This window comes from Myxocyprinus asiaticus, chromosome 3, assembly GCF_019703515.2.
Source record: "Myxocyprinus asiaticus isolate MX2 ecotype Aquarium Trade chromosome 3, UBuf_Myxa_2, whole genome shotgun sequence".
NCBI classification, from domain to species: Eukaryota; Metazoa; Chordata; class Actinopteri; order Cypriniformes; family Catostomidae; genus Myxocyprinus; species Myxocyprinus asiaticus.
Genome location: NC_059346.1, coordinates 6,271,750 through 6,281,583, shown reverse-complemented (window position 1 = coordinate 6,281,583; position 9,834 = coordinate 6,271,750). Strand labels below are relative to the sequence as shown.

At 36.6% G+C, this 9,834-nt stretch overlaps 1 pseudogene; it reads right to left on the bottom strand.

Annotated features, from left to right (window-relative positions):
• LOC127431064 (potassium voltage-gated channel subfamily V member 2-like) lies at positions 1-5,887 on the bottom strand (annotated as a pseudogene).
• Positions 5,888-9,834: the final 3,947 nt, after the last annotated feature.

Below are 9,834 nucleotides of genomic sequence, written 5' to 3'. Positions count from 1 at the left end.
TGTACTCTGATTTGAATTTCATTGGTGTCTATGAGACAGTTTCAAAGCAGCCATACACTTTGAGTTACTTCTTGGCTCTCTGGATGAAGTGAACTTTTCCTCTGTTCCTCATGTTGGATGTGTACTCATGGGACTTCAGTTTGGCATAGTAATCAGAGAACTTATTGAAGAGGATCGAGATCGGAAGGCTGTTCAAAATGATTCCAAAGGAAATGCAGCCAAAGGCAAATATCCGCCCCGGAAGTGTCTCGGGATACATGTCACCATAACATACAGTAGAAATACTAACCTGGAATGAGAAGGTTTTGGTTACAGAGAGTACAACAGGCTTATAGCTAAAGTGTGTAATTTTGTGATGACAGAATACTTTCTCTTATCCCAGCTTAATATGTAGAGATAACTGTAAGTAAGCCATTTGTATACTGTAAGTTAAATCCCCCAAAAAGTCTAAATGCTTGTTGCAAGTCTGTTTGGTGACACTAGTGTCGCAGAAATTACACATTTCACCCAAAACTGAAAATCTCATCCTGGTCTCATAGAATCACGTTATTATACCTTTTATGTGTCTCGTTGTACATATCGCTGCAGTTTCCTGGTGAAATGAACACTAGAGGCTCTACAACAACAATGACTTTTATTCCCTTTCACACAAATCATGAGTAAAATGGCAGATTTCAGTTCATAAACACTTTTCGCCCTGTTCCTCACACATTGCTATTTTATGACAGCTAAACACTTTTACGATAGCGCATGACTTGAAAGGCGATGCATTTTAACATTTGCATTACATAACCAATTACGTTTACAAGCTTGTTCAAACGCGATGAGATTGCGCGGTAGCTTAACTAATAGAGCGTTGCAGTTGTGATGCAAAGGACCTGGAAGTGTCGTAGAAGAATCACAAGTTGACATGGTTGTTCAACAATTGCATTTTCATCTCACATTTGGTTTTATGGGTTTGGGTTAGGTTTAAGGTTTAGGGTAGGGAGGTCGGTTTTGTTGATTTAAAACTCGATAGAGCATTAACCTTAAAAACCTCATCTGTTGCTTCTAGCGCCACTCAGTGGATATTTCATCTCGGAACTGCCATGACATGTGTAAGGAACCGCGTAATATCCTTTTGCAAATATGTCACCACAGTCACGTAATTTTCATGAGATCAGGGTCATTATTTAAATCTGTATGATTTTCTTTCTTTCCGTGGAACAGAATGTTAGGGACTGCAGTCATAAGCCCAAAGTGTACTTTAGTCAGACGTGAACACCGAGCGTCCGCATACAGGACTTGTGCTGCAAATTTTGACATCAGCAGAGTGATCGAGCACTGAATGTGCACAGCCTGATTTTTCTTACCGCACATCTTTGAACCCGCAGAATGCGCATGCACCTGTAATTATTTGCAATAATTAGTGGGTCCACAAGGTGGCAACACTTACATTTGAGCCATTGCTGTCACAAAGAAGCGCTAGAAGAAGATGTAATCACTGGTAAACATCAGGAGATGAATGTGGAAACAACAACATTGGATGTGCACATCAAGAACGTGTGTGTCAGGAGGTCAGGAGAAACAGTACCTGCATTTGTATAACTCAGATCTAAGGAATATAAAGTCATCTTTATGGGACAAAACCGAAGTGTTCTTTGGGCTTTAGTCATTATTCACTTTCATTATATGATGAAAGTGAATGGTGACTGATACTGCAAGTCCCTAGCTTTTTGCCTAACATCTCCTTTTGTGTTCATGTTGTGTTGGAACAACATGAGTGTGAGTAAATGAATTTTCATTTTTATATGAACTATCCTAAAATTAAACATATAAATTACATTGTATCTGGGAGATTAGTAGAAATAATCTGTTTATTCACAGATGCCCACCACCAAGCATGTGGAATACTGGTGAAGCTGGTTTGAGGGACGTCATGCTCAGTGGTATAAACCATGGCTGAGAACGTAAAGATCCTCATGGCGATAAAGAGGAAGAGACATCCCACGTGTTGATAGCACAATCGCAATGTAAACCCAAATGCTCGCAGTCCCGTGGAGTGACGGGCCAATTTCAGAATTTGGAAAATGCACGAGTCGCATTATTTGCAGCACGTGTCCCAGTTTGCTCACTTGGCCTACAGTCTTAATGTCTGGGTTAGTTTACAGAAACCAGGACTTTCAAAGCTCTCGAGTGCAAACTGCAGGAACTGTGGTAGGATGACCACCAGGTCTACCACGTTCAGCGTGCTTTTGGCAAAGCAAGCGAGATAATGGAGTTGACACAAGACACAGAAGATACTCAATGGTGAAGAAGGTTATGCAAGTCTCTACAAACTCTCCAAAAGTCCTTCCACTGGATTGGTTAGTATGTGCCATGTTCTCCATTCCTTCTACAGTATTCAAAGTCATCGTGACCGGGGACACAAACACGCTCGAGGCCACTGCCATAAGTTTAGCCGTTACAGAGGAGAATGGTTTCTCCATGAGGTTCCACAGAGTCCTTCGCGTCTTTCCGAAGCACCTTCCCTCAAATGCTTCCTTGTTTTCCTCGGCTTGTATATATATATATCTTTAGCCATTTTTTGAAGACGGAGAGTGAGTCTGATTCATGCATGGAGTTGGGAAGGTCATTCCACCAACGTGGTATGACCTTGCCAACGGTGTGTATTTTCTGGAGAATTTTTTAATTTCAACCTCAGTTCCTAAAATACATCTATAATACACTGTGTACACAAAATAGTTACACTCAGGACAATCAGGACAAAAATGTCCCCATTGAAACTCATTAAAACTGTAATATTTCTTCCATAATTAAAGCATAAAATCATGAATACTATGATTAGCCTATGGAGCAAATACATGCTTTTTTCCTATTTTCTGTTTGCTGTATTATAGAGCACTGCAGGCAAATTGAATAAATGATGCAGCGAAAATTGTGTGGGTGTGTTGGTATGGATGTCAGAGTGTTTTGTATGTGTGTACTGAGAAATGTGTGTGTGTGTGTGTGTGTGTGCGCGTGAGTTAAAAACAACAGTGACGTTATGTAAACAAACTGGCATTTAAGGGTTAAAATCCTGAAAATGAATGAATATTTGGTATTTATGATCAAGACTGATTTTGGTTAAAAATCTAAGTCAGTGAAAGTGGAAAATAATATTAATATATAATGTTTTTATGGCAGTTTACATGTTTACATATCTGCTTGACGCGGACATTTTAGGGTTAACGCAATTGCACTCCACACCTGTAAGTGTCAGTATTATCTCAGCGTGACGTGACGTCATAAACGTCGCTTCTTCTCGCTGTGCTCTTGCTCGTCCCTGACCTCGCTTTTAAAGGCAGAACAAATGGTTCCTCCAGTGCAAGTGTCTCCGCTGATTAAGGTTTGTTATTAATTTATAAATCGATCATTCTAAACGTTTATTACTTTGTTTAAACGAAGAAACGCCATTTTTAGGATTATTTCTTACCAGCTGTCGTGTCGCTATCAGAAGTCACCGCTGAACGGTGTAATGGCGCGCATGCTGAAAGTCAAGATTTTCCAACCTCCTTTCATAAAAACAGAAATATATGAATGACAGCAACATTTGTTTTGGCTTTCAGACAGCGAGATGGTCTGCATTGATCGTTGGGATCATTTATGGAAAGCGACGATATGGTAAGAAACCTGCAAGTGGATTTGAAATACTGTGGCAGGTATTTAAATGACATTGTGATGGCCAAAGACTGGGGAAAAATTCAATTTAAAGCAAACCTCAGGCCTTTAGGGACGCTATAACTATCACAAATGGATGTACAAAATGCCTAGATAGTGTCAAATTTTCAAAATATTTTCAAGACAATTTTAAAATAATAGAATATATTCTGATATACTTTGATGTTTTATTTTTCACATAGCAAAGAGATGATGCAACAAATATAGACCTGAATGCATTACTTCCACTCTGAAAATTCATGAGATGCAACTGGCTGTCAATCACATATTAAGCTACACATAACCAGTGTTGGGTAAAGTTACTTTTAAAAGTAACTTGTTAGAATATTGCGTTACTCAAAGTAACTTAATTAATTAAAAAGTTCATTTTTATGGAAAGTAAAGCGTTACATTGTTTTTTTTTCTCACAGCCACTTTCTCTTCTGCAATGCTGTGCATTCCATACAAATAAGCCATGCATTGCATACAAGAGACATTACAGGTCATGCTAGCTACTGTACAACACGGTAAACAAACAGATATTTAGAAAGTAGGTCTTCACGTTTATTATTTATAATAAATAATCAATAACATGAATATGCATGATTTGTTTTTCTATCAACATGGCAGCCAACATGAATAATGAAGAATAACCACTGTCTTACCTAAAGCAGCAAAGTCCAACACTTGAACTTGCGTCATACAGCTCTGGAAAAAAAGTTGAGACCACTTCAAAATGATCAGTTTCTCTGGATTTACTATTTATAGGTGTGTGTTTGAGTAAAATGAATATTTTTGTTTTATTCTATAAACTACTGGCAACATTTCTCCCAAATTCCAAATAAAAATATTGTCATTTAGAGCATTTATTTGCAGAAAATGACAACTGGTCAAAATAACAAAAGATGCCATTTTTCAGACCTCGAATAATGCAAAGAAAACAAGTTCATATTCATTTTTAAACAACACAATACTAATATTTTAACTTAGGAAGAGTTCAGAAATCAATATTTGGTGGAATAACCCTGATTTTCAATCACACCTTTCATGCATCTTGGCATGCTCTCTGCCAGTCTTTCACATTGCTGTTGGGTGACTTTACGCCACTCCTGGTGCAAAAATTCAAGCATCTCGGCTTTATTTGATGGCTTGTGGCCATCCATCTTCCTCTTGATCACATTCCAGAGGTTTTCAGTGGAGATCAGGTCTGGAGATTGGGCTGGCTATGACAGGGTCTTGATCTGGTGTTCCTCCATCCACACCTTGATTGACCTGGCTGTGTGGCATGGAGCATTGTTCTGCTGGAAAAACCAATCCTCAGAGTTGGGGAACATTGTCAGAGCAGAAGGAAGCAAGTTTTCATCCAGGATAACCTCGTACGTGGCTTGATTCATGCATCCTCCACAAAGACGATAATTTTGCAGTGGTCTCTTAATTTTTTCCAGAGCTGTAGATGTCGTCATGTGCTGTAACCATCGACAATGTCAGTGTCAACTTGATGTTTTTCAAAAGTCAGGATAAAATTCTGTGGGTAATGCCAGCCTAACATGTTCAAGGTATGTGTCTGATAATAAAATAATATTTTTCACTTAAGTCATCTTAGTGCACGCTTTGGTTTGAGTTGATCTACTGGTTGATTGCATACAACTTCAAAGGCGCATGTTGAAACAACTTGAATGGAATCGTTTTTAACGCTACCAAAATGTCATAGAAACTGTTTGTTTCATGAATCAAACTACTTGTTTATTGTAAAACAAAAATGTAGAATTTTTTTAGAAACTAAGACATTTTCTCTGCATACACAATTGATGTAGAACATTGCTCGGAGCCACTGATCCAGAGTCAGCTTTTCTCATCCCATTCTCCCAGTTACAGGGAGCTGTAACACAGAGCAGTTCGGCTGCGTAAGTCAGTGAATTGAGCGAGTATTTCACCCTGTGTATCATGTCGTGTCCAGTGGAAGACTAGTTTTATAATCCCTCTGCCTAAACACGTTTACTGAATTTTTTTTTTTTTTTTTAATGCAGTGTGTATCAACACATGAATCAGTCGTGTTTCACTCAACCGAATGTTGACCTCATATTATGCTTAAACACATAATGTTCCTGGCTTGTATAGATAATGCACATGTGCGTTAGCGAGTTGATTGACAGGCGATGTCTGTATCTAAAAGGTGATTGGCTCTTTTACCTGCAAGGCGGGACTTCATTTCTACATTCATTGACTGTTGGGTGCTAGAGCTTCTTGGTTGGGCGTTCCAATTTCACCCATTCATTTAAATAGAAGTGACTCGTCTCTGCTAAATAGTCTCTGGCCTCACACTCTATTCAGCTACAATGCCCATCATGCACTACATCTCCTCCCCGAAGTTTGCACACTTTTAATCCTGATTTCTCACAATACGAGGAAAGTAAAGTAGAGGTGTACAAAAGTAACACATTACGTTATTTAAAAAGTAACTCCAATATTATGGTCTAAAATAAAAAAAATATTGCGTTAGTTTACTAGTTATTCGAAAAAAGTAATCTGATTACGTAACACGCATTACTTGTAACATGTTACCCCCAACACTGCACATAACGCATAAGATACACAAGCAACACAAGTTACACATAGGTTAGACATGTATTTTCTCAGGCACTTTTTCTCTTAATAGTTGCACAACTTAAATAATTTCAGTCATATTATACTGTTCATGTGTTACACTTGCTATAGTTTACTTCCACATTGTTTCTTTATCAACTAGCAATGTCAAATGTAAATCAAGTCAATCACTGAAACATAAGCGCACCTTGAGTAAGAAATAACTTGTATAATATGTATGTATACACGCATATGGAATACTGATAATTTACTGTTGTCACACAGAAAATCAACGTGATATACTGTAGTTTTGTATAATTTGTATGAATATAGTTTTAGAATAGTATTTGTCTTGTAATAAACAAAGAAATATATTTCCTGTTAAAGTAAAATTTTAAAAATATGATTTATGGAATCGCAAAAAAAAAAAAAAAGACAGTATTAAAAATCTTGGGTCTTTAATGACCCTATACACTTTTGGTAATTAAGCAGTTTTTAAAAAAAAATAGTTGTGATTAATCGCATAATGTTTTGTAGTTAATAACGATTAATTGCAGATTTTAAAAGTGCTGAATTTTGCGTGCCGCTTTGAACTCCCCATGAAAAGCACTTCCAGACAAAAACATCTCATTCTGCATTTTGGTGATAGTTAAGATTTGACATGCTTCTGTGGTAATTAAAATGAGCCTTACATTGCCTGAAAAATACTTGATTTTTATCAGAAGTCCCATCTGTGCTTGTTTTGCACATCAAATAGTGATTAAGAGGTCCTTTCTTCATCATTTTATCACTGACAGGGAAGCGCTGTTATTTACTACGATAAACTGTCAACTAGCGTGTAACGACAGTACCACCCAGAGAATGCATATGGGACTGCCGTGTTATGCTATTTTATGCTAAGCATAAAAGGGCTTGGTAGAAGCGCTGTGGTGTGTGCGTCAGTGTAATGACTCCGGGTGGACACATTACAAAGGTTCCGCCCTTCACACCAGTGTTTATGCTGTATTAATGGTAAATGCATTTATCACGATTAAGAAAAATTAACACATTAAACTTTAATTAATTGCATGCATTAACGCAATAATTCTGACAGCCCTAATTTCTTGCAATTTTGCCTTTTTTATTATTATTATTATTATTATTATACAGAAGAGAAAGATTGAGGAATACTAAAGAGGTATGGGCATAACTCTAAAAAATGGTCCTGGGTCCATAAAGACCCAAGGTATGCATTAAATGGTTAATGTAAGCTAATAAAAACAATTATTTTAGCTACTTTAATTGCTTAAAGGGATAGTTCACCCTCACAATGCAAGAGAGTGGTGGCCAGAACTTTGAAGGTCAAAAAACTACAAGTTCTCACCTCTGCCCATTAGGTGGCGATACGCATGAAAAAAGCGAATCACCAAAAACAAGAAGAATGGGAAAGTGAAAGTGCGTATTTATAGTAAAAATGACTTAAATATTGATCTGTTTCTCATCATATCGCTTCAGAAGACATGGATTCAACCACTGGAGTTGTATGGATTACTTTTATGCTGCCTTTATGTGCTTTTTGGACCTTGAAAATTCTGGCCACCATTTACTTGCATTATATGGACCTACAGAGCTGAGATATTCTAAAAATCTTAATTTGTGTTTCACAGAAGAAAAAAGGTCATACACATCTGTAATGGCATGAGGGTGAGTAAATGATGTGAGAATTTTCATTTTTGGGTGAACTATCCCTTTAAAGGCATACAATATTACAGATGTGACAGCAGGACCAAAGTTACTTGTACACACACTGAACTTCAAGAGGACGAGCTCATGTACAGAATGTATTATGACATGATGTTTTGTATCAAGTTTTCATCTCTAGGGTGCATTTCTTGTTTTAGTAGGACTAAATTACGAATTGGGTTCTACAGATTCACCTAAAGTTTTAAGATGTTTACTTGAATTATCATTTTTAGTTGGGGCTTTTTCAGAATTTACACTCTCTTTAATTTATTCATAACTACCTGTCTACACAATTAAATAAAACTTTAAATTCCCTTAAAATACTTTTCTTTATCTTCAGATCATCTGAAGCCCATTGCAGAGGAGGAGAGGAGGATTGAAGAGGAGGAGAAGAAGGTCAGAGAGGAAAAGGAACGCATTGCTAAACAGCTCGCAGAAGGTACGTTTTCCTCTAATCCCTTAAAAGGGATCGTTCACTGAAAATGACGATTCTATCATTTACTCCAAAACTTCCAAAGCTATATGACTTTCTTTTTTCCATGGGTCACATAAGTAGATGTTTTTAAGCAGAATTCCTCACTTTCAATGCATCTTTTTATCCATGCAATGAAAGTGAAAGGTGACTGATCATTCTGCCTAATATCTCCCTTTGTAATCCATGGAAAAAGTCATACAGGTTCCAAACAATTGACAACACATTTTTCATTTTTGTGTGAAATAACTACTTTAATATTAGTAGTTAAACTTTCTATTGATTAATTAGATTTGTTTCCCCCATTTTGATCTTGATCTTGACTAATTCTGGATTTATTTTTGTCCGACAGCTAATGAGGACACAATCCTGAAGTGAGCTGCCCAAAATGAAGCCTGTATTGTTTCCATTTGTAAAAATCTCTGTTATCTATTTATCTGGATAAAGACTTGTTATCTGCCATTTTGGTTTTACAATGCCTTTTTCGCACTTCACACTGTCTGTAGCAGGTCATGCAGGCTAATACCTTATTTTGCTAAATACTCTCTGAATACATACAAATATATGAGTATGACCTTGTAACAGATCCCTCATGTCTGATACTGGTTTGTTCTTTAATCAGTGATTGCTAAAAAATCACTTATTTAAAAAAAGACATGTAATGTTAAATATACACTGAATCATAGCTAAGATTTGGACTTTAGTAAACATTCACACAAATATTTATTAATAAACTGTTGTACCCTATTTTCTTTGTATTTAATTTGATCTGATATGTACAACTGGAATGTCCAGATTCTTCAAAACATGATTTAATATAATTCTTTAATATAATATAAAAATTATTTTTCCTCAGTCACGGGTATTAAAAAAAAAAGACTTGTAACAAAATACTGTTAATAAAATAAAGTTGTTGTAGTTCACAAATACATTATACAATCAAAGTCCATTCAAAATAGTACTAGTAGATGTGCATTGTACAGGAATAAACATTCAAAGACTGTTACTGGTTCTCTAATCTTCGCTTCGCTTCAGACAGCACGCACACAGACCGTCTGATGGATATTGCTGACAAAAGCTCTAATCTGACTGGCTCGCTTTATGAAACTCAGGTTTTTACCAAAAAGTTGTTGACAAGGTAACAGGTTGCTTCAATGAGGGTTCTGAGGAAGAACTAGGTCCTGGATTTGCCAAGGTCTGTGGCATCAAATCTTTAGACACTCATTGTTTTGTTTGAAGCAATTGTATTAGATTTTCACATGCAGAATTGGGCACACTGACGCAGAATTGTGTAGGGCCCTATGAAATCCATTTCTTTTGAAATCTATGTTTTCTTTTTTCTAAATTCTGTTAAATTTTATAATTAAAAAATCAAATCA